This window comes from Polypterus senegalus, chromosome 11 (assembly GCF_016835505.1).
Source record: "Polypterus senegalus isolate Bchr_013 chromosome 11, ASM1683550v1, whole genome shotgun sequence".
Classification (NCBI taxonomy): domain Eukaryota; kingdom Metazoa; phylum Chordata; class Cladistia; order Polypteriformes; family Polypteridae; genus Polypterus; species Polypterus senegalus.
Genome location: NC_053164.1, coordinates 147646514 through 147673372, shown reverse-complemented (window position 1 = coordinate 147673372; position 26859 = coordinate 147646514). Strand labels below are relative to the sequence as shown.

The window sequence follows — 26859 nt, the reverse complement described above, 5'->3', positions numbered from 1 at the left end:
GCTCCATGTGACCCTGTGTTAGGATATAGCGGGTTGGATGATGGATGGAAATCTGTATTTAGCAATTAGTAAAATGTATACTTGTATTTTAGCTGAGAATTGTTCACAGCACTCTGTGTTTACACTCAGTTAGAAGCACTATACAAAACTAAGGTATTGTCACAAGAATTAGACCAAGAAGTCATAAAAAGGTTTCGGGCAGCCACCTGTATATTCTTCCTGGCTGCAAATGGGTTATGATATAATCACACAGATGTGCACAAGTCAGAATCCAACACAGAACTGATTCACTGGTTGTAAGATGGCAGCTTTAAAGGCCAAAATAGGATATGACGTCATCAAAGGGGTTGGAACCAGAAGGATCTTCCTCCATAGGCTAGGACCCGAACGTGATGTCATCAAAAGGGCCGGAACCAGAAGCGACATCCTCAAAAGCTCCGGAACTGGAAATGACGTTATCAGGGCCAGGAGAAATTTTCTATGAATGGTCTGCAGGAAAGTAAGAAAATGAGTCAGCACACTCCGCCACCCCCCTGGTCTGGCATGGGATTACTTTCTTTCTGGCCCTTTAGCTGCCTTCCATGCACACATGTGTGACAATGTATTGTAATATAAGTTGTAAGGACAGTAAGGATCTTAGTAATTGAATGGTATACTATATTTACTGCTACAGTACTGTAAATGGTGTGGCACGTGGCTGGGGGTGGCACCCAGCCGGGACGAACTGGAAGACAGGAGGAGGGCTCAGGCCTCCTCCAGACCACAAGGGGGCAACTGCCCTGGTTCCTTTGGGGGCCACGGGTACAGAGCTGGGAAGCTCAACTCTTTAGGGACTCGTGGTCACCGCCAGGGGGCACCCCCATGCCTGGAGAACAGTGCTGGGGGGAAGATGTGTGGGGACACCCGGAGTGCTTCCGGGCACGCAGCCGACACTTCTGCCACACTGGGGCATGTTCGTGGGAGATTGCTGGAACACACCTGGAGCACATCCAGGTACAGATAAAAGGGGCCGCCTCCCTTCATTCGGGGCTGGAGTCGGGTGGAAGACGGACGAGGTTGATGAAGAGAGAGAAGGAGGTGGTCTGAGGAAGTGGCAGTGGCGTTTGGCCTGGACTTTGGGGAAGATTGGGGTTTGTGGTGCACTTGGACATTGTAAATATTAGGACTAATAAATGTGTGGTGGTGGTTAAAAACATGTCTGCCTGTCTGTGTCCGGGGCTCATTCCACAATGGTTAAAACAGAGCACCTTTTTCTCAGTAACAAAATATTGGATCAACAAAGACATATAGGGTGTACCAGACAGAAAAAGGTGGCCTTCAGCTGTGGAGACAAGGAGGAAATGAAGTAGCTACAGGCAGAGTGGGAAAAAAGTTTGTGAGGGGGGAAAATGACACCAGGAGTGGAGTGGAGTGGAGGGGGCTGGAGTATAGATTGGGATGAAGGAAAGCACCAGCTAAGCATAGAATAATAATCAGATGAGGCTAATGAGTTAAATCTGATTTTCAAACATTTCAGCTTCCATCCACCTGTCAGGCTCTCCTCTTATACTGATATCTTGTGTGTGCCAGATAGGAAGATCCAGGCCCACTCAATGGCATCACTCAAAGGCTAATGAGACAATACTTTTTCACCCCTTCTTGGGGTGGACTTCCACCATCATGGCAAGGGCAAACGCTGTGATTTGGAAATCCTAAATGAACACAGATATGACAGCCCCTTCGACACCAATTCTTCCCCATAAAAGCTGGCACACAAATCTTAAAAAAGTATACAACACGTCATGGCAAAACAAATAACATATTTTGAAATTGAAAAGAAAATTTATTAGAACTAATAGGAGAACAGTCTACTAGCAAAGTACTAAATTGTGATGTAAATACAAAGAGAAATTAAACAATGGATTAGTAAACTACATTAAAACTATAGATAAGTTTAAGTCTATAGATAACTATAGATAAGACACACACGTGTGTGTGTGCGCGTGTGTGTGTGAGACAGCAGAGCTGACTAAAACTTGATTCTCTGTTAATTTTAGTTGACCACAGAAAACTGAGTGATCAGTGACTCTATGACTAATGACTTACAAATGACATTTTTATTGGAGAGAACAACGATTAATTTCCTGTGACATAGACCATCTGAGATATGCTTTAATCAACTTGAGAGAAGAGAAGTGTCTCTCACCTAAAGCCTCTATCACATGAAGAATGAGGTGAAGCCTCAGAGCTATGCTTAGACTGTGGTACACGTCAATAATGCCATCTCACTGTATATGTAATCGTGCATTTCATATGGTGTGACATGTGTGGGGAAAGCCCGGATTGCATGCATCACCTCCATCCTCAGGTTATTTGCATCAATATCATGAATTCTCTCCTCTATCCTCTTACAGCACTCGCCTAGCTGCCCTCCCTTCTCAGTGTCTTTCATCATTTCAAAAGAGTAAAATAATTCTACAGTGCATGAAACTATCCATATGAGAAAACATATTCACTGATGTCACTAACACTATGTCTATCAGGAGGAGGAAAACTTCCTGTTAAAATGCATCTATTCACCATACTCAGTCTAAGCTTTTTCCTCATAAAGCAAGAGACTGGCTACTTTTCTCTGTCTTACTACTGGACAAGGTATCTCCAAATCAAGCTTCTCAGCTATCTCTCGAGACTTAGCTTTGGCTGCAGCTAGCCCTTGCTCATGATATGATTGGATGAATTCTTTAACTCCCCTGGTTTCTTTCTTCTGTTTATATGAAAAAGTACGTTGTCCACCTTTATAAAAGGACAAGTGTCTGTATGTCTGTGTTTGCGAGTGTGAGCCAGGTTGTTACATTTCTATTATTCCAACAGATGGCACATCACAAACATTAACAACATTAACTTTTACAAATCTCATACCAAATTGCATATAACACAGACATATGCATTACATTTGGCATTTGAGCAGATTTATTTATTTATTACTATAAATGTATGTGATGTACCATATGTTAAAATGACAAATGCAGCTAATTTTACAAAATATATTTCAATAGATGGTCCATGGCAGATCTAATAGTGCGGTCTAAGTTGATTAAGTAGATTTTAACCCATTTTGATGGGTAGCACAGTTGATACCATATAATTGTACTGATAAAAGGCCAAGTCTGCTTGTCTTGGCAGATACTTTCAGCAGTTGGTACAACATCTGCATCACATTTTTCTAAAGAGCAGACAATGCCTTCATCACCTCAGGAAGATGATAACTGACTGATTTTGCACTGTAAACCCTACACTCCCACATTCTTATTAACAAATCTTTCACCATTAGGTTCTTGACATGCTCCCTAAGAATATCCCACCTGTGTACTGAAGAATTAAAAGAGTGTAGAGTCGCTGGAGTGACCGAAAAAAGCTTATAAATGCCATAGATAACTTTGCCACATCACCAAAGACATGGTTAAGAGAGTGTTTATTTCAAAGACTTTCGCCTGGACACTGTTTTCTTCCCTGCACATTGCTGCTATTGTGATAAGACTGGCCATTGTAATCAGTCATTTCTAGCTTGTATCTAGCTGACCTAAAACATTCTCACACAAGACCTTGCCTGTACTATCATGCACATTAAGAAAACCAACAAAATACACCTAAATAAATAAATTCATACATGCAACTAAATGCACCTGTGACAAAAATCAATAAAAATCTGGTGTGTAGTCCATGATAACTGTTTAGTATGCTTTCTAAACTCTTTGTTTAATGGCATCTCTTGTACTTTGTGCCAAAATTGTTAAAAGTTAATTGTGAATGTGTTTATTCAGATTGGTGTTCTTTTGATTAGGTTCCTTCTGAGATGACCTTCTGAGATCATCTCGCATGATGGTTAAGGAAATTTCCATTTCTTGGTTTAAAGTGTGGGTTTGAATGCTCATGAACGGCCTGATGACGCTCTTCTAAATTACCTACTATCGCAATCAGTCTTCTCAAAACTTCCTTCTAATGATTTACCTCCTGAGACATCCATTTTCTGCGTCACTTTATTAATTGCACGTATGTGCTTAGCAGCTCTGAGAGATTGTACCAGCTATCAATTTTAGAGATGTGTTCTGCAGACTTGAAACTTGACTTGAATTTGACTCGATTCAAACTTGAACTGAGCTGGTAAACTTCTACAATCACTATAGCCATCTACACTGAACTCATTACTATCCCCACTTCCAAGATGACAGCAACAAAAGCACATCCCACTGTCAATTTTCACATTGTATACAATCTATGATCTAATTCTCCTTTCTCCATTTTTCAGTTTGTTTATAATAATTACTAAATTGGCAGCCATTGTTATTTATAGGATAAACTTTATTTTTCACTCAAAGTGGCCTCCTTCTCACCAATCAAAAGCAGCCTTTATCTGATAACCGGTTGGGCCAGAGAGTGGGCTCATCATTTAACGTGGCAATTTTGTTCTGTTACAGTGGAAGAGGCTCACCTACATTTTCATCTTCATTTTATTATGGAGAGGGGTATCCATGACTTCAATGTGCAGCACTTATGCTACCACATTGTGGGACACACTCAGGAGTTGCATGGAAGAAAAAAATCTCGTATTAGCCGTTTGGTTAAAATACTCGGTTTATGTTTGCTGCTTCTCAAGTTCTTGAAAATTCCTTGAGACTGTTCAAACCGGCTGGCTGCTATGCAGTGTCCAGGGATAATGGAACAGTCCATGGTTCCCACATGGGGGTTGAGTGGGAGGTTTGGCATATTCAAGCAAATGCTAAAATATGCACTTTCATTTCATTTTGTATCAATAAATCTGGAAAACATAACTATTAATTACCAGTTGATGTGTAATGTTCGTTGGCAAATAGGTCTTTTTGGAAACACCTAAGTAGCTACTTACCTCATTTATATGTTAAGTCCACCCTTGAACCATGAAAAACATCCTCTACAGCCCCAGCACCTGAAAAGTATATCCCAGGAGTACAATCAAGCAACACTCAAATCACACATCATAAGATGTCAGTCCTAAAACAACTGCAACATCTGGTCACAAACCTCCTCAACCCAATAAAATGTGACTACCCATCACAAAGAAAAATTTATCTCCACAGTGCTTCCTCCCACCTAGAGTTTGTGTTTCCCAGTAATCCTAGGAGCTATTTTGTCTGGAGAAATTACCCTTGGTAGGCTCACCTAAGAAAAATGGTCCTAGATGAGGGACCAGACTATGTGCAGTTCATATTAACATCTATGGAGAATCAAATAAAGGATCAGTACCTTAATTGTGGCTTGGGTGGTGGTCAAAGGCAGGTGCCTTGGCAGACTGATCCCCAGCTACTAAAACTGACTCTAGGAACATATCTAGAAACATTTAGCCAGTCATTATTATTTATTATTATTTTGAAAGGTTTTTTTATAGACAGGCATGTATGGGCTAGGATAAAAGAAGGGTATTAGTATCTTAAAAGAGGTCATATCCAGAGATATGATTAATAAAAATGGGCAGTGTGTGGGTATGATTGTTGGTATTACTGCATCATAGCTTGAGAGACCTACACATAACTGACAGTGTCACACTGTTTGTGAGAAGTGATTTTTTGTTGGTTTGTTTTTTTTTTAATGGGTGCTGCTACTTCCTTCTAAACCTCAAAGACGTGTCTGCTAGGCGGATCGGTTCCTGCCTTGTGTTCCGTGCTACGTCAAGAGGCTTGGCTCCATGGCAGCCCCTGTAATAGAAAAAGCAAAGGTGGAATTAGGAAGGAAAAGAAAGAATGATGGTTCATTTGAATGGTACAAGGAATTTATCTTATTCAGTTCATGAATATGAGTACTTATTATGTATACTTTAATATGTGTGCTGGAATCCAGGTAATCTCTGCCTAATATGAGCTTTCTCATATGTAAATGTGTGCTAAGCAATTCTGTGACAATGGAAGGGAGTGAGACACCATAAAGGTGGTGAAATAACAGGCCATTATTTAACTTGTTTGCTTGGGTATAATACTGCCTGCAGTGAGCCGGTAAAGATGCTGCCAAGCCCATTATTTTATGTAACACATGCCACTGTGAGCAATTTATGATAGTACAGGATGTTTATACTTCAATAATTATTACCATTTTAAATTTTTCATCTTCAACTTGTCTGCTAACCAAACAAGTTTGACAGACTTAATAACTCCATCCTGTGTCTGTGAGGGTTTTCTTTGGAAACTCCTCTATTCCTCCTGGCATGCTATGTTGACTGCCCACTCAAACCTGCCCCCGTTATGAGTGGAGTGTTTCCAGAGATAGACAGGCACCTCATCTATGGCTGATTTCTGACTTACACCTATTTCTGCCAGTATAATATCCAGCTTTTCACAATCCTGAACTGAACAAAACAAGCTTGTTATTTGATGGATGCCAGTCTGCATGATATTTTACTGTAAAGGATCTCTTAGCTAAAACACTTCCAGAACAGAACATCTTGCACAAATACAGGGCCTCACAGAGCACCTCAAATGCTTTTTATGATAAAATGTTGAAATTTTGAAGTTGGAATTCTAAAGAAACTGAACATGTCAAATATAAAGATAACGTCAATGAAACAAGGGTTCTTGGAAGTGCTTGAGTAACAGTTGCCGTAATCATCAAGAAGGACTACGCAGGTGACAGTGTAAAGTGAAGCTGACTACACCACACCCTGTCACAACTTCCCACCAAAGATACTCTCATCTCCTCTTAGCACAAGCTATAAAGCTAAAAATACCTTTTCAATTATAGTCAGTTTTATGATTGCCTCCTCATCATTTGCTTTGCTGCCAAGAATGACTTTTTGCTTTCTTCACCGTATCATTTATTGCTGTTTTTCTTGTAGACAGATTTTTGAGGTAACACAAATGCTCAGAAAAAGAACAGGCCTGATTTAATGAACTTGCATGCTTAAGTTGATTCGAAATGCAAAAATAAAAGAAAGGCAGTAACACAAGAGCAGGTTCTTTGACTTATACAGGCTCTCCTAGTATTTTACTCACCAGTTCCATTCAGTTCAAAGGTGGCATGGTGGTGCAGTGATTAGCACTGTTACTTCATGTCTTCTGGATTTGAAGCCTGTGCAAACTTGTCTATATGGAGTTCCAACATCCTCCTTGTGTCTGCTTAATGACATGCAGTTTAGGTTTACTGGCACCTCCAAATTAACTCTTTGCGCTTGACTGGTGCAACAGGGGTGTTTCCTACCTTGTTCCCACTGTAGGCTTTGATGCCTTGCAGCCCTGAACTGTCCTAAGCAGGTTTGAGAAGACAATTGTGAAAAATGTAATTTATAGTCACTATACCAACACAATTAATATGACATTATTTAAAAATGACTAAACAGAACCATGATAACTATAAATGTTAATACCAATAAATATGTGGTTATATCAAGCTCAAAATAAATAATAAAAAAGCAACAGATACTGTAGGTCATATATGCACATGCAATATGTTTCCTACAGAAGTAACAATCAGAAGATACAAGTAACTGAACAATAATTCAAAAAAGTTACAAAATTAAAAGAGGTTTAAGGACATAACATTTTGCTGTAAGGCCTTCATCGGGTATGCAACTGAAAAGAACTGATAGCATATGGAGGAGGGGAAAGAGGGAACAAGGTAAATGCAAAACTAAGGATAGAAGGAGAGAAAAAGCTGACATTAGATAACATGAAGAGAGATTAATAAGGTATTTGTTCATTTAGACTGGGAATCATATGTGATACCAGGCAGAGAATGGGCCTAGCTTCTCCTGATTTTCATTGAAAGGTGTCTTTGTAACCCTGTGGAAGAACACAAACAGAGAGCTTGGAGTGGCTTTGATCAAGATATGTAAAGTGCTCTACAATTGGCTTTGTGAGGTCTTTGATTTTAAATCTTTGAATCCAGCAGGCCAATTTTTGGGTCACCCACATAGCAGTATATGCCCAAAAAAGCCAGTATAATGGCACATCTATCTATTGTCATAATCCTGCTGTCCTGAATAATGCCTGCCCATTTCTGTTACGCTACTTTATTCTCTAAATCCTTCATTCTGTTGCTGTAGAGGCATATTTCCAAAAGACCGGTGCTGTCATAATGTGTTATATTAGACTACAAACATAATATACTGCCATTTAGTTATGCTACTTATGCAAGTTACACTGCTATTTTTAGCTGCAGGTCAGTTATGTTTTTTCTCATAGGTTTCAAGAAGAAAATGGAAAAGATTTCAGTTGTATTTTAGCATGGAAGCAACTTAATAGATGCTTAGTGTGTGCAGTGACAGCTTTTGCACTTCTACTCCACAGGTTTCTTCCCTTCCTAAGCGTACCTTAGGACATCTGGATTGTGGTGTGACAGGTGTACTGCCACAGTCAAACTCCCCACCTCCCGCTGTGCCTGAAGCAGGTTGTGCCATGCCTGAAAGGAGTTCAGTCACTCAATGCCCGAAGCGAGAGCTCTGTGGGGTGGGGGAGACAAGGGTTGATTGAGTGTAAGGCCGGAGTTATACTTCATGCGACGCGACGCATGCTGCAGAGGACGATCCTGCTACGCAAGCGTTGTAGTGTTTATACTTGCGCGCGTACTTTACGTAAATCTGGAGGAATCCACCAGGTGGCAGTGCGAAATATTATCACGGTGAGAACATGTTCGGCTTCTCTGTGTTGTGAATTGCCTAGAACACCTATTAAATTCCGATAACACCTTACTGCAATATCTCTGAAAAGGATGTTTATTGATTAAATCCATAATCAAGGGATGTGTCCATTCCAGCAAGCATTGGGCACGACTGAGAAACAATCCCTGGACGAGGCCTCAGCTCATCGCAAGGTGAATACAAGCACACACATACACTAGCGGCACCAAATCTGCATATCTTTGGAAGGAAACCGGAGCTCAGTGTGGAATACAAGCAGGATATACCAGCAACATAACTCCCTGCAAGACAGCAGTGCTATCGCTCCACCACCGTGTCACCCCCATGTGTGTAATTATTCCCCCCATGTGTGTAATTATTAACAGTATTCATTATTTAAACTAAATTATATATAAAGTGTAACATACACACTTTAATGCATTCCATCATGAAAGTGATATCAAGTACAAATCTAAAGATTCTAAATGTGCAGAGAGTTGGAATATCATACATTTAATTTGTTCTGTGTGGTGATCTATTGCTGCTTGCTGCTGCTGTCAGGTCCAAGAAGCTTGTAGCGATTAAAAACTGGGATGAGGTTTATGACCGTCTGCTTTAATGATAAAGTAAACTACAAGGTTAAAGTGGACAATTCGAGATTAAAGCTGAAATTTCCACTTTAATCACAAAATGTCCTTTATTTTTTTTCTCAGTGGCTCAAATACACCGCTATACATTATGTTGCTGTTGTGAAGTTGCAAAAAAAAAAAAAAAAAAAAAGCAGCACAAAGATGTAATGTGAGACTTTTAAAATGCATCGTGTCATTGCGATCGGGAATATGCGACACTTGAATATAAAAGCACCACAAATGCATCTGTATGTCGGCATTTTGCTTCACCACATCGAAGCATTCATCCCGTAGGCTCTCCATAGAGGCTTTCTGTCACATGTAGATAGTAAACAGAGACTCTGACGTTACATTCCAACTTTTAGCACACTGCGCCCCTTGACTTTTTGCTGGTACTGCAACTCACGCACGCGTCGCGTTAATTTCTGAGGACCTGCTCAGAGGACACGTGAAATGAATGCTGGGAACGCGTGGCAGCCATGATGTGGGCACGTACGCGTTCTGAGCGTGAAGTATAAATTGGCCCTTCGGCAGTGAAAATCAAATGAAGTGTAATTGTACATTGCTTCTGGCACAGAAAGCGGTTTTTTACCATATTATTCAACAGTGCAGTTTTGACTTTAGATTGTTTATAATGGATGGTAGAAAACTGCAAGACTAAAAGTGAAACAGCTTGTTCTATAGAATCAATATTTTATTATAACTTTGGGGCTTTTCATCATATCATAAAATGTTACTTTTTTCAATAAAAATTTTTGAAAGTTGCTGGGGAGACTAGGTTACAATGCCAAAACGCAGGGTTTAAAGGGTTCATTGCTACAAGAAGTGGCTTAGTGAGGCACTATTAATTACAGGCCACTGCTTTTATTTTTAATGTAGCCTGCTTCTTCCTTTCACTTGTCTTGTTTTTTAAGGACCAAGAACACCTTGTTTTTGAGGGAACTAAGGAAACAAGTTTTTGTTTTGGGACACAGCGACTCTGCTGGACCTTTTGACTCACCAAAGTCTAAGCAAGATTTTGGAAAAATGTTCAATACCCCCAAACTTAAAGGAAACAAAGTAAACTTGCACACTAGCACATAAACACTTTAAACATATAAACATTTTAGCATGTAAATTTATATATTAAGGCTTATGAACATTTCAGAAGATCAGATTATAAGTAAACTGTATTGTGTAAGTTAGGTTGAATTATACAGATGTTTTAAGAATTCATTATGAAGGTTAGCCCCTGTATTGGTAAGTCAGACCGTATGTGGCTGTGCGTCACTGGCTGATGACATAGCTGCCTTTGCTTACAGGCTGCAACATAGGCATGTATACATACATTCTAGATGGCATTCCTGTATCAATGCTTCCTCATGAATCAATATCTTAATTAATCAAGGTAAAACAACACGTACTATATCAGCTGGCTTTGAGGAATATAAATATTTAAGGGTTCGTTAATAAAGGCTTTAACCCTGTGCTTGCTGACTCAAGGTCACTCACCTGCTTCCAGCTGCGGCAGCATAGCTTTTATCAGTAAAATTGTGTGCTGTGCTTACCAGCACAGCTACCTATGATTTTAGTCTTACTGGATGCTGGAGCAACAAAACAGTTCTGTTTTTCATATGTGGATCATCCTGGCTCTAAATAAATGATGACAGATGTTCAATTAAAAGGCTTCCATTATTATCTGAAGATTGGTATTGTGAGGAATGTAAAACAAGATCAGATGATGGTCATCTCCGGGCCAGGAGCCAAGTATGACCTTCGAGTTCTGATGATTGTTATGAAAAGAGGTTACAAGGCAAGGTAATTGTTACGAAAACAGGTACAGTATGAGGTCATTATTATGAAGATAACATGTAAAGTGAATGACAAGAATTATGTAGAAAATTGGGATGGTTTTGTGACTGGAACTGAAATAAAAACGAACCATGCCCAAACCACTGGCTCACTTCATGAACTGAGACAGGCTTTTGGTGCTCTGCAAATGTTTTCTATACTGTGCAATAAAGTCTAAATTCTGACTGCCTTTCTGAAGGCTCTGATAGTTTTTTCTGAAGATTTCTCCACAACACCATCAATATACAGTACAAGATATGGATTCTCATCACTATGCACATTAGTCTCTAAGTAACAAAATCCAAGATGTACTTTTTTGCTTACTTTAATACTACTGTTTCACCAAAGACAGACAAAAAGCTACATTTGGGACTTAGTGCCCCTTCCTCACAAGGATTTTAGACTTCCTAACTGGCAGACCACACCTCTAATGGCATGCAATGAGTGGACACATTTGTGCTGAAACCCCTTTTTCTGCTGAAGTTATGGGAACACAGAAATAAATTCCTAAGTTATTTTACTTTGACTTGTTTTGGTGTGGTTCAACACCAAGTAAACAATTAATGTTATTATGTTTGCTTTGTTTCTAAGCACCCAAATCACAACTCTGTTTAGCTATAGTTGATGCTGTTACCAAATTGTGTAGTTAACTGTGGGCTAAGGAACTGGTTAGTAAGCACATATGCTTAAGGCAATATAAGCCATACAGTAATTAAAATGAGGTGTAAGGTGCTCAGGAGTTGTCTGGATCAGGAAAATCCAGTTGAGAAAGTCTGGGCAGTTTTAATGTCCCCTGCACATTTACCATTGGAAGAAAATCCAGGACACATTAGTAATTATACATTTTGGTTTTCCTTGGTGTGTCTGTGAAGTTTCCAGGTGCATCTTGAAAAATTTTCTATGGATATGCTGGTCTAGTTTGTCCAACTCAAATTGAAAAGTAGAGTGAACAAATTGCTTAATTAAAAATTAAAATAATTGGCGTAAGGTCTCTAGATAATGCTGCATACATGTTTGTTATAAATATTTGCTGCTGCTTTTTAATAAATTATCTTATATTAAGTTGCACTGGTATTATTAAGCTGGACATAACAGCATCATAATAGAAAGGGAAGGGCTTTTTTTTCTTTGCTAAAGAGACACTTGCATATACTACAACAAGATGTGAGAAATGCCACGTTGACTAGGTTTATGGACAGTCAGTTAAACTGGGCCACAAGAAGGAGGACTTGAGGCTGAGTTTGAAAGAATATCATGTCGGTCTCATATAATTCTCAAACCTGCCCGCGACAGGATTAAAAGAGTTATAGGCATTTGTACTACTTGTTAAGTATAAGATTACAAACAGCAAGAAGTACAAATAAACTATCAAAGAAAAAAGTCTGTTTATAACAGTAAGGAATGGGTAGACGCAACAGAGCAGACTTCCATCCATCCATTTACCAACCCGCTGAATCTGAACACAAGGTCACGGGGGTCTGCTAGAGCCAATCCCAGCCAACACAGGGCACAAGGCAGGAACCAATCCTGGGCAGGGTGCCAACCCACCGCAGCAGAGCAGACTTTCTTTCTGTATATCATTTGCTGTTGGCTCCTCATATCCGTTTTTCTTGCTATGCAACACTTTTTGTGCAGGTATCAAGTGATGCATAAACCAGGGAGTCTGAGTACAGTTTTTATACATGAGTATTATGATATTTTGGCTGTATTAGTGCATTTACGAGCTTTGTTAAATGTTTCTGTTCTTGTTTTGAATCCTGTCTTTGACATTTCGCTTTGTGATTTAACTTCTGTTTTGGGATTTACCCACTATTTCTACCTGGTTAGTTTCTAGCTCAGTCTGAACAAAAAGGTCACATATGAAAAGTTCACTCATCCTTACAAAATCACTTTTATAACCATAGCATGAAGTCTGTCTTGGATCAAATTTTGTTTTTCTCTCTGCCATTTTCAACTATTCATAGTTATTATGTACAAATTTCACCATTTAGTTTTAACAATGTATATAATTAAAGAGCACATATGTGTACACATAGCGTGGATTCAGAAAGAATTTAGACTCCTTCACATTCTGCACGTTATCATGCTGTAGGTTTAATTAAAAAAGGATAAATTTACCATTTTTGCCCCTCAATCTGCATTTAATAACCCATAATGACAAAGTGAAAACATATTTTCAGAAAGCTTTGCAAGTTTAGTAAAAGGCAAAAAATGAAATCTCTCATTCATTTAAGTATTAAAACCCATAGTTCAGTACTTTGTAGAAGCCCCTTTGACATAACTTAGGGCTTTGAGTAAGTTGTTTAAGTCTCCACAACCCTTGCACACCTGGGTTTGGGCAGTTTATGCCATTCTTCCTGGAACAGCCTCTCTAGCTCTTTTAGACTGAACGAGTAGTCTCTCGAAACTGCTACCCAACTAATGCCAACTGGCATTAATCCTGTTAAAATCTACAACACAATAAAGTGTCCAGGAAGTGAAGGGGTCTGAATACTCTCTTAACCCACTGTAAATATACAATAATATATCCAGCCACATTCCATTCTACTTTTCCATGTAAGGATCAATACAACATCTTGACTTTCCCTGTAGCATTAGGTTGAAAGTAGGAATAAGACGCATCATTACATTTTTATAACTACAGTAAGAACTGCATTTTTCTTTTGTATTTTATGTTTACTAAATTTGCTTTACACTTGCAAAAGAAAATTTAATATATGAAGCTAAAGTGAACTGAGCTTTTGTGACCACAGAATCATTGGTAAAATTACTGATTTAAATATTTTTAAGATTTTTAAATATAACAACAGGTTTTCTTTTATTTTATATTCACCTTGGTTTTGTATTAAAAGCCTACATGGAAATTTGTTTCTCACATTTTAAATACTATAAACTTGAATGTAGAACTGGTAAAATATACATTATATATTCTGTATATATGTGTATATATATATATATATATATATATATATATATATATATATATATATATATATATTGTCAGAGATGGCTGGGATGGCAACCCGGCTGGGATGCCCAGGAGGACCGGAGGAGGGCTTGCGCCTTCCTCGACCACCCTGGTTCCTTTGGCCACAGGTACAGAGCTTTGAAGCTCTACCCTGTAGGGGCCTGTGGTCACCGCCAGGGTGCGCCCCTATGACTAAAGAGCCCCAGGTGTGGCGGAAGTGCTGGGGGGAAGAGGAGCAGGGACAGCCGGAGTGCTTCCAGGGATACAGCCAGCACTTCCGCCACACTGGAGCGTGTCGGTGGAAGATTGCCAGGAAGCACCTGGAGCACACCCGGGTGATTATAAAAGGGGCCGCCTCCCTTCATTCAATGGCTGGAGTTGGGAGTACAGAGGACGAGGTCTCTGGAGGAGGCAAGGAGGCGGCCTGAAGAGAAGTAAAGGCATTTTGTTGTGGCAAGGACTTTGGGGACTTGGGGGATTTTGAGGTGCACTTTAACTTGTAAATATGTATAATAAACGTGTTGTGGGTGATTTAAACGTGTCTGCCTGTCTGTGTCCGGGCCGGCTTCCACAATATATATATATATATATATATATATATATATATATATATATATAGGGGGTTCCCCTTCGCTTGTCAGCCACTTCACGTCTCTGTTGTGAAGTGTTGTGAAGTGGGGGGCTGAACGCACCCCAAGGAGACGCTGTCGCTCCTCCGAAACCCCCTCTTAAACGGTGATATAATAGGAAACAAATCCCTCCTCTTTGCTCAATTAGCTGCTGCCTTGCCTGATCTTCATCTCGCTTTGAACATTTAAAAGCCTGTAGAGCAGCTGTCTTACTCTTTATCTTTTATTTCCAGCCCCAAGGGTTTGTTAAATCTCTTGGCACAAAGTCTCATCACGAGTGAGGACGTGAGTTTTTGATATTCTGTACTTTATAATTTGAAAATGGAATAAGAATTTAAAAATCTAACAACATCACATTAAAGTTCGATAAATTCTAAAAAGAATGATACCAAACATATATATGCAGGTTTTAAAATAAGCCCGATTTTTTTGACCAAAAAAGTGACATATATAGGAAGTTCTCTATAGCCCTTTATTCTGAGAAAACAGTCAACCATTCAACAAAATTATGCTGACATTAACATCTGATGTGATAAGTGCTGAGGCACCACTGTAGTATTTGTTAAAACTGTTTATTTATTTATTTTTTTAAACATGTTCAGTTGTTTGTCTGCAGAACACTCATACTTACATACTGGAGATACCCCTTTATTATTTGCAGATTAGCTTGCTCCATTTACAATACATAAGCTCAGTAATCAATCATTTATTCAGAGTACTGTGAAAATCAGGACCCTTCCATCTGCATCTTTTCCCTCATCTTTCTAATTAGATTTCCATCTCTACATGACTCTCACAATAAGATTCTATATGCCTGCAAAACAATTATTCCTGAGCACTTTGCAAGGCACTGTATGGTACTGAGCATTTTAAATAAAGATAAATTGCAATATTACATGCAGTTTTTTGTATATTTCTATTTACTGACGTTCACCAAGTAAGTTAGCGTTCAAGACAGACTGTAGTCAAAGGTAAAATGAGTGATATCTAGCATATTATTTGACAAATATTTTTATGTCTTAATTTGTTACATTTGTTGTGTTATTTTACTGGCATTTTATTTGTCTGTTTATTTTAATATCTACCATAGTGATAAATTAATTATATGTCTATATAATGTCTATTAAGCATATGTAAGAGCATAAGAAGCTATGAAATGCTGCTATGTAGGAATGCAGTCTGTGATGGGTGGAGTGTCAGCTGTATAGACATGTTAGAAGCATTGTTTTAGTTTGTATGAGCTCCAGATATCAGAGAGATGACCAGATAGAACTTTACATTCCAGAAGCTCATCCCCTGGGAAGAAGGCTTGGAGAGGACAAGTAAAGATTTATGACTCTGGAGGAGAAGCAGGTTTTACACCCTTCTCCCTTCCAAAAATCATGGTGGAGCAGAGACAATAAAGAGAAAAACACAGGAAGTCACCGTCACCCATGGTTTTAGCTAAGTATGTTTGGGCATTTAATGTGACTATACACAATGACATGCCCTTTGGTTTAAGCTGTGGCTAAACAGGATTGGATGAATGACAACAACAACAACAACAATAATAATAATAATAATAATAATAATAATAATAATAATAATGAATTTTATTTATATAGTACCTTTCCTATGAGGGAGATGCCCACACTCATTGATCCATAGATTTGTGATTGGGATGGTATAAGTTGGTCACTGTCTCTCACCTCTGTCCATCTCACCATTTGGCTGTGATTAGAACACCACCCCTCTCTCTTTAAAAACTCTATCTTGGCAGCTTCATTGATACAGGTATGCAGCTTGTTTCAATACTCTGTTCAAAGCCCATGTGGTAGCAAAGGCCAGGCTGGACAGAACATAAGACTAAAAGATGCCTCTGGTCTTAAGATGTACTGCCACTTAGGTTGTAATGGTATTTTTGTCACACTTATTTTATTTTGGGCATATTACCTATAATGCTAAATTAATTGTTTAGTTCCTTCTCCTGCCTGTTATTTCACTCTGTCTAATTGTTTGAGGTTACAGTTAAATAAGGGAAGGGGTAGGTAGTGCAAAAACACACTATCTGATCACAGAGTGGTAAGGGTATGGGATTTGAGGAATTTTGGTAAAATCTACCTAATAAAGAGTCTTCTTCTTTTTCATTTGGCTGCTCCTGTTAGGGGTTGTCACAGCAGATCATCTCCTTTCATATCTTTCTGTCCTCTTGTTTGTCCTCTGCATCTTGCTCTGTTACACCCATCACCTGCATGTCCTCTCTCACCACATCCATAAACCTTCTCTTAGGCCTTCCTCTTTTCTTACTTGGCAGCTCTATGCTTAATATCCTTCTCCCAATATACTCAGCATCTCTCCTCTGCACATGTCCAAACCAATGCAATCTCACCTCTCTGATTTTGTCTCCCAACCATCCAACTTGAGCTGACCTTCTAATGTACAGTGGTGTGAAAAACTATTTGCCCCCTTCCTGATTTCTTATTCTTTTGCATGTTTGTCACACAAAATGTTTCTGATCATCAAACACATTTAACCATTAGTCAAATATAACACAAGTAAACACAAAATGCAGTTTTTAAATGAAGGTTTTTATTATTTAGGGTGAAAAAAAATCCAAACCTACACGGCCCTGTGTGAAAAAGTAATTGCCCCCTGAACCTAATAACTGGTTGGGCCACCCTTAGCAGCAATAACTGCAATCAAGCGTTTGCGATAACTTGCAATGAGTCTTTACAGCTCTGGAGGAATTTTGGCCCACTCATCTTTGCAGAATTGTTGTAATTCAGCTTTATTTGAGGGTTTTCTAGCATGAACCGCCTTTTTAAGGCCATGCCATAGCATTTCAATTGGATTCAGGTCAGGACTTTGACTAGGCCACTCCAAAGTCTTAATTTTGTTTTTCTTCAGCCATTCAGAGGTGGATTTGCTGGTGTGTTTTGGGTCATTGTCCTGTTGCAGCACCCAAGATCGCTTCAGCTTGAGTTGACGAACAGATGGCTGGACATTCTCCTTCAGGATTTTTTGGTAGACAGTAGAATTCATGGTTCCATCTATCACAGCAAGCCTTCCAGGTCCTGAAGCAGCAAAACAACTCCAGACCATTACACTACCACCACCATATTTTACTGTTGGTATGATGTTCTTTTTCTGAAATGCTGTGTTCCTTTTACGCCAGATGTAACGGGACATTTGCCTTCCAAAAAGTTCAACTTTTGTCTCATCAGTCCACAAGGTATTTTCCCAAAAGTCTTGGCAATCATTGAGATGTTTCTTAGCAAAATTGAGACGAGCCCTAATGTTCTTTTTGCTTAACAGTGGTTTGCGTCTTGGAAATCTGCCATGCAGGCCGTTTTGCCCAGTCTCTTTCTTATGGTGGAGTCGTGAACACTGACCTTAATTGAGGCAAGTGAGGCCTGCAGTTCTTTAGACGTTGTCCTGGGGTCTTTTGTGACCTCTCGGATGAATCGTCTCTGCGCTCTTGGGGTAATTTTGGTCAGCCGGCCACTCCTGGGAAGGTTCACCACTGTTCCATGTTTTTGCCATTTGTGGATAATGGCTCTCACTGTGGTTTGCTGGAGTCCCAAAGCTTTAGAAATGGCTTTATAACCTTTACCAGACTGATAGATCTCAATTACTTCTGTTCTCATTTGTTCCTGAATTTCTTTGGATCTTGGCATGATGTCTAGCTTTTGAGGTGCTTTTGGTCTACTTCTCTGTGTCAGGCAGCTCCTATTTAAGTGATTTCTTGATTGAAACAGGTGTGGCAGTAATCAGGCCTGGGGGTGGCTACGGAAGTTGAACTCAGGTGTGATACACCACAGTTAGGTTATTTTTGAACAAGGGGCAATTACTTTTCACACAGGGCCATGTAGGTTTGGATTTTTTCTCCCTAAATAATAAAAACCATCATTTAAAAACTGCATTTTGTGTTTACTTGTGTTATATCTGACTAATGGTTAAATGTGTTTGATGATCAGAAACATTTTGTGTGACAAACATGCAAAAGAATAAGAAATCAGGAAGGGGGCAAATAGTTTTTCACACCACTGTACTGATTTCTAATCCTGTCTATCCTCATCACACCCAATGCAAATCTTATCATCTTTAACTCTACCACCTCCAGCTCTGTCTCCTGCTTTCTCATCAGTGCCACCGTCTCCAACCCATATAACATACTGTCCTGTAGACCTTACCTTTCACTAATACATTTCTACCTAATAAAGAGTATGAAGGGGAAAATAGGGTCAACATAGGACACCATATGACAAAACACAGACAACTATAATCAAGGTCAAAATTATTTCAGTTATTGTTTCTACTTAATCACAATAATGTACACTTACTGGCACAGCAGTCACCTCTTAGAGTTCACATTTTCTTGCACCCAGATTCAGAACCAAGTTTTGTATATTCTTTCTGTAGCTACTCCCATATCTCAAATGGACAGATAGAAACTCACCAATGGAGACTTTACCATCAGTTAGTATGTATCTCTTGATGGTTTGCTGCCCTGTTCGTGATTAGATCCTGTCACGAGCACAATAGCTTCACCTTCCTGTAAAGGTTTTTTTTTTTTTTTTACTGTGGTTTGTTTTTCATTTTGATATTGTCTTAAACTACATGGCACCCAATTACAATTTGAAGTTCTTTTTGTTAATTTCACCCAATCTCTATGATTTGCTGGCTGGCCCATTTGTTGAGAAACAACAGTTTGCCTCTTAACTGTGTGATTTTATTTTTAAATTTAGAACTGCTGTTGAGAGATTCAGTGACTAAATCACCAGAGAAAGGTGGGCCGTTTCCATTAAAGTGTTTGCTGCTAAGTGCATTGAGATATCAAATCTGGTTGCACATAATGCATGTTAGCTCTTGCTAAATTACTTCCGCAGCGGTTTTTAAAGTGTACAGTAATATTTAGCAACGAGTGCATCTAAACTCCTGATAGTTTAATACATTGCTCTCAAAATGTTTTGAATGAGCACCCATGTTTTCTTGAGAAACTTTTGGCTTTTATGTCAGAATTGGATAGGAGAGTTTCTGGTTTTTAAAATACACATTTTCAAATAAATTTAAACATCACAAATTCACAGACTTTGAAATTATGCACAATCAAATATCCAGAACACTTTTAGTATAATGCGATATTTTCTAAAGTAAAATGAATATGGTGTATATTGCCTTAGCATTACTGATTAAACTCTAAATAATCTAACAGTGAATGATTATGTACCTTTGTTCTTTGAAGAGTGGCTGTTCGGGTTTTCTTTCTCAAAAAGGCTTTCCTCTGACATCGGCCAAAAGTGGAAAAGTTTTTCACTGATGATCTCTGAGTCAGCACATTTATACTTTGTTCCTTCAGCATATTAATTACAAAAGTCTTGTGGTTTACTCTGGAACACCTTGATGGTAATATGAAACCCAGTGGGCATTATTCATCAATACTACACCCACAAGGTTTTTCTGAGATGCGTTCCTAATGTATACTGTGTCCTTATCGGAATCTGTTTAAAAGAGATATATTTAATATTCTAAAATATCATTTCCTAAATTTCATATGCTCAAGTAAATTGTGCTTTAAAACACTTTGTGATCATGCCTTGTATGTATTATGAAATATTATTAGCTATACCCTGTGTAGATGATGGCCACAAAGGAAAAGCAAAGGTCTAAACAAGTATATAAGTAGGATGGAGACTTATTCATTAGTATTTACTACAGTTGTCATAGTAGGGAGTTTTAAGACATATTTGTTGAAACAAATTGCTCCAAGAGCACCATGTTCAGTGACAGTGCCAAGGAGCAATTAGCAGTACAATAAAATAAGTCTTCCATGTTAATTGTGGTATAGTCTCCCAGTGAGGATTTATAGAGTCTGCTTCATATAACTAAGAGCGGGCTATCTAGGTAGTATATCAGGAATGTGATAGTGTAATAAGAAATATGACCAATGAGACCATCCAGTCCATAAAGTTAATTTGTTCAGCTAATAGCTAAGCTGTCCCAATATCTCATCCAGAAACTTCTTAAAGGTTGTCAAAGTTTTTGGTTCAGCTATATGACTTAGTAATTTGTTCCATATTTCCATATTAGGATTTTAATGGTGTTGGATTTTCAAGGGTTTGCAGGACTCCGGACGTCTCCAGGATTTCCACAGAGCATTCTTGATGGCAGAAACAATGAGTTTTAGGGAATGAAATGGGGGGGGGGGTAATCCCTTTGTTTCTCCTTAAATTTGCGAATTGAGTCTAGAGTTGGGAGGTGAGTTGCATCAGTGTTCAAATGTTGGGTGAAAGTGAAGCTGGATGAAAGGTGGCATTCGGACTGAGGCCTAAAAAGCTTGGTTTTTGTTTGTTTCGTCTTGCGATGACTAAAAGGGACGACCTGGTTGGCATCCCAACATTTTGACTTTTTCTAGTCTATCCTTCCACCGCCTGACCACAGCAGCTTTCAGTGTTATCAAAAATACCTACATTGATAAATTCTGTATTTTTTGCAATTACTGGTTATTATTAATCCTGAGAAAATGCAAACTCATTTTTGTTAGGATTAAGAATTTCAGGTACTAACAAAATATTTTGTATTTAAATAACATAGGCTGTTTTTAAAAATGGATATTTAATTTTGTGTTATGCTTTAAAAATATATGCAGAGTATTGGCACTAACAATAAAGATGTAATAAATGTATGTTTAAAAACAAGCACCTCTGTTAAAACTGCAGCAAAAGTAAAAGGTGGTAAAATAATATGGCTGTGATAGGCCCTTACATATTCATGTGGTACACTGGGGGACCTTGGAAGAATAAAGGTTGATAACCACTCCAGCAACATCTCAGATCAAAAAAGTAAGACGGTCTATGCATTACTTTTTTACTGTATGCTTTTTTGCCCTCCTTTCTTGGTTTGCTTCTCCTGTTGTAAATACAGTGCATATAAAAAGAATTTTACATGTTATCATTATACAAAATTTTAATTCTAGTGGATGTAATTTGTCTTTTTTGACATTGATCAACAGAAGTAGGCTCTTTAATGTCAAATATCCCTTCCATGTAGTCTTAGTTAATTACAGATGTTAAACACAAAACAATTAATCACAGAAGTACTCAACCCCTTTTAAGTCAGCATTTACAGTAGTAGATGCATCTTTGGCAGCCATGACGGCTTTGAGTCTGTGTGGACAGATCTCCATTAGTTTTGAACACTATAACGTTCCCCCGTATTTCTTTGCAAAGCTGCTCAGGCATTGTTTGGTTGCATGAGGATCTTGAGTGAAAAACCTATCTGAGTAGTCCAGCCACAAATTCCCAGTTAGATTGACATCTGGACTCAGACTAAGCCACCCCAGGGCATTAACACTGTTGTTTTTATGCCATTCCTGTGTAGCATTGATTTTACATTTAGTGTGGTTGTCTTGCTGGTAACAAATCTTCTCCCAAACTACAGGTTTCTTGCAGACTACATCAAGTTTTCCTATTGGAACTCCTTGTATTTTGCTGCATTCATCTTATCTTCTACCCTCACAAAATGTTCTAGGGTCTGTACTCTTGAAAGTATGCAGTGCTTGGCTTAGATGAAAGGTGGCATTCGGACTGAGGCCTAAAAAGCTTGGTTTTGGTGTCATTACATAATAGAACCTTCTTCCATATGACTTCCATATGAGTCTCCATTGTGTCTTCAGGTAAACTCTGGCTGATATAGCTCAAAGAAGTTCAAATTATTTTCAAATAAGTTGCTTAGAATAGCTAAAATAGTCTTATTATTATCATCTCAAAATAAGGGAATATATAGTATTATCCCACAGAAACACTGACTACTACAAAAATGAACAGTAGTTGCATTATATGGAAACTGAATTACAAAGGAAAATGAAGAGTGACAAGAAGAGACATAAAAGTCCAAAGTATTGACTAAATATGATAAACTAATATATGCATTGTGAACGCGGCCCGGACACAGACAGGCAGACATGTTGTAATCCACCACCACACGTTTATTTTACAACTAATATTTACAAGTTTCAAGTGCACACAAACCCCAACACAGTCCTGGCCACACAATGCCTTCCTCTTCGGGCCGCCTCCACACTCTCTTCTCCTGCCTTGTCCTGCCTCCACCCGACTCCAGCCTCGAATGATGAGCTCCAGGTATTTCCCGGCATTCCTCCCTGGACACGCCCCAGGAAATGCCGGCTGTTCTCCCGGAAGCTTTCCGGGTGTCCCTTCTCTTCTTCCCCCCAGCACTTCCTGGTGTGGCGGAAGTGCTGAGGTCCAGGGTCCCCAAGGCATTGGGGCGCCCCCTGGCGGTGACCACAGGTCCCTACAGGGTTGGGCTTCCAAGCCCTCTACCCGTGGCCCCGAAAGCAACCAGGATGGCGGCCCCCCACGTAATCCAGGACGGGCGTAGACCCTCTTCCGGTTCCTCAAGGTGTCCCGGCCAGGTCGTTGCCCCTGGCATCTCTGACAGCATTTATATTGTAAAAGACAATGTAGAATCATAATCTTAAGTATCACAAAGAATATAAGTATCATGGAAGTAAATAAGGCACAGTGGGCATTGTTGTGTACATATATTTACATACAGTATCAATACAAACAAATCATGAAAATAATAAAAAATGGAAATCCAATACTAAACTAAGAAGAAAAAATATGACCAAAACAAAGGGCATCCTAATGCAGGTGCATTTATACTTCAATCAACTAAAAAACACCTCGACTGTAGAAATTAATGACATGACTTCTAAAACCAATTGGATGCAGCAGTGTTTATTTATGGTGGTGAATACTTATGCTATTAATTATTTAGTATTTAATATTTGTAATTATTTTAGAATACTTTGCGGAGATCTAAATTCACTTTGACACGAAAGAGTCTTTTTCAGTTAATCAGTGTCAAAAAAGCCAAATTAAATACACTGTGAGTCAATGCTATATACAATAACAAATACATGAGAAAACTTCCAAGGTGGGGGTGAATACTTTTTACAGGCACTGTATAGCATATTAAATTATATTTCATAGCAGGAAAAAGTACAAGCTACTACTTGGGTATAAATAAGAATGCAAAAGTGTCTGATGTATTATATTTGAATGCTACAATTTAACTCTAAATGTTGAGTTGTGTAGTCCTATTTAGAAAAACTTATCAGTGAATATCCTTATTTTAGATTACCGTATATCTTCCAATAGTAGCCCCGGCGTTTATTCAAAAAAGTATTCGGACGGCCCGGCGTTTAAAAGAGATCGGCGGTTGTTGGAGACCGGCTATTATTCGCCTCGCAGACGGAATGATGATGGGTAAACGGGGTTCATTTGGCAGTAAAATACGGTATGGTACCGTATTTACGGTCACAAAATGTAGGCAACAACACTGGATGAACATTTCAGGATTTAATGAAATTATCAGTACACCAGTACGGTCTTATTAAAGCAGTATACAGTACGGTACTACTGTAAGCATGAAAAACAGGTACGGTAGACGTCAACTTTCTTGCCAATGATGCCACCAGCACTGGCCTGCACCAGTCCGAATTTCGCACGAAAGCGCTCATCAGCCCGACAAGTCCCCTGCGGAACATAAGGAAATGCAATAAGCTTCAAACTCACGCATATACTTATACATTACGACATGTGACTGGATAAGATACAATAAAGTACAGTACTTACCGTCTACTCGTCGTCTGAATAGGTAATGATTGCTTCGTTATTTGCGAGTTCTTCTTCATCTTCCTCTTCTTGTGATGGCAATACAGGTACACCTATTGCTTGTTGTCGCGCAGTAATCAGTTTTATCAGGATTAACGTGTCGAAGATGGCATTTTCATGTTCTTCCTGCCACCTCTGCCCTCCCTGTGGGGTTATGATTGACGTGGAGACAAAAGGGCAAAATGTACACAAAGAAATTTCTTTTTGACTTTCTCGCTTCCTCGATAGCATCCGACGACAAAACATTTTTGACACGAAAAGGTACTTACTGTATGATTCACTGCAGGAGGGCGGTAGCTCAGGTGGTACGAAAAGAGGATTAGCGCACGAAAAAGGCGGTGGGTCATTGGAGATCGGCATTTACTACAGACCAGCGCTTAAAGGAGACCGGCTACTATTAGAGACTGGCGTCTAATTGTCGCGACATCTCTTCAAACCCGGCGTTTATTGGAAACGGGCGTCAATAAGAAGCCGGCCACTACTAGAAGATATACGGTAATAGAACTGATGAGAATTGTTGTCATGAATGGCCTGTTTACTTTAAAATTTTTTAAATAATTAATATATTTGAGCTAAAGAAGAATGAAGTCTTGAGGTACGGTCCTTATACTCAATTTAGTGATTAGGTTGGCATTTGAACCCATGTAAGTGCAACTGAAAGGCAGCAGTGCTAATAACTGGGCCATGATACTGTTCTAGAAATACATTAAGTTATATAAAATCGAAGAGCTTATAATCAAAAGACTATACTCAGAACTTTTATTAGTTGCAAAATACACAAGAAATATAGCTCAGCCACAACTGTACTGATATTGATGATGAATAATCGGGTTTTCATTATCCTCAGCTCATTTGAGTTATACAGTCTATACAAATAAGGCAGCTCAAAATGCCAAAGTAATGCAAAACTAGGTGAAAAATAGACTACATTTAAAGTTTCATTTTTATGAGTGCACTTCTTCCTTAGAGGGACTTCTCCCTTCTTTGATAATTTGCTTTCTGTAAAACAAACACCTTATGAAATTACTCACAATTGAAGTAAACTAATCAGTTTCATTTAACTTTTCGCATTTAGGTTTCATTGAAATCACAGCTTCAGCTCACATCCTTTCCCACATTTCTTAAGTTGCACAAAGACTTTCGAAAAACATCTTAAAACAGCTCCTAATTAACAAACACCTTTGGGAGGTTATTGACTTTTGAAAAGTAGCATAGTGAGATGTGCATGTCACTTTGGATTACCAGACAAATATACAATAAAAATAATAAAAGTTCAGAAAATTAATGAATGAACTATGTTTGATCTCTTGAATATTGTATGAAATCTTTGAAAGCCTTCATAACAGAAATTTCCAGCTAGTATTAATCAAAACCTGCAGACTATGACTGAAAAATGTTTTCTTCCCGTATAAAGCACAAAGTGAAACAGAGACTTGAGTGCATTCTTTTCTCCTTACTTTCTACTTTTAAATGAATTTAAAATATCATACTCTTCTTACTAATAATTAAAACAATGATAATAAAACTTGGCAAATGTCTAAAAAGTTGACATTACAGCATAATTATGTCAAAAAATATACACAGATATTGGTACTACCATTGTGTAAAGTTCATTTGCTGAGTAACAATCTCTTCTGTTTATTTCTGTACCTAATGGCTTTCACAGTTACTGGGTGCCACAGTCAGATTGGACAGTAGTGAAGTTGTACCGTGACCAGGCTGCAGCATTCTGTGTATCAGGTAGAGTATATTACTTAAGTCCCTTCATGATTCCTTTTTCTTTAGTCACAATAGATTTTCTTTGTTTGTAGTGAAAATATAAATGTAACCTATAACTAACAAAAAAGAAAATAGCGGTGAATTCATTATGCTATTTACACAGAAATCAAAGACAACAAGCTCCAGTAGTGCTGCATGGCTACTGTTTGTGTCCCCCATGTCTGCATGAAGAATAACACAACGGTTTTTGAAAACCTCAAAATGGGATGTTTTGACTCTGTTATTTTGATCAGACAAATGATGTCTCAGTTTCATGTAATATTAACTTCATAGAAAAGAAGGTGAACAACAGACTCAGAATAAGAATGCATAGGTGTTACATTTTCATAGTCAAACTTGTGATAAAAATAGAAATGTATCTGATAAAATCCTCATATTGTCAGGCAGTAGTTGTAAAAAAAACTTTAAATCTACATTTGCATATAACCTAAGAGAAACTTGTTAGAGACTGAAACAGGAGAGCCTGGTTTGGAGGAAGATGCCCAAGTGTGACAGTGGGAGACAATGTGGCTGTAGCAAGAAAAAAGGCAAGCAACCCTTTAAAAATAAATACCTGTCAATGAATGATTTCAGAACACATATAGGTAGGCCTGATGGAAAGGTTGTTCCAAAATGTGTAGTTAACTGTGTATGCCAAAATGATATCAAAAAAGCAGATATGAAGGCGAATAGTAATGTATATTCAAATATGTCTAAAGGCAATACGTAACAGGAATGCTCTAGAAAC

The 26859-nt window shown here is 38.6% G+C and overlaps 1 long non-coding RNA gene across 1 annotated transcript; it reads right to left on the bottom strand.

Moving 5' to 3' along the window:
• Positions 1–385: 385 nt before the first annotated feature.
• LOC120539575 lies at positions 386–19073 on the bottom strand. Its single transcript, XR_005635628.1, has 3 exons — positions 18996–19073; positions 6996–7245; positions 386–489 (listed from the first exon to the last, which is right to left on the bottom strand). It is a non-coding gene; the product is annotated as an uncharacterized LOC120539575 (long non-coding RNA).
• Between the last annotated feature and the right edge of the window lie 7786 nt (positions 19074–26859).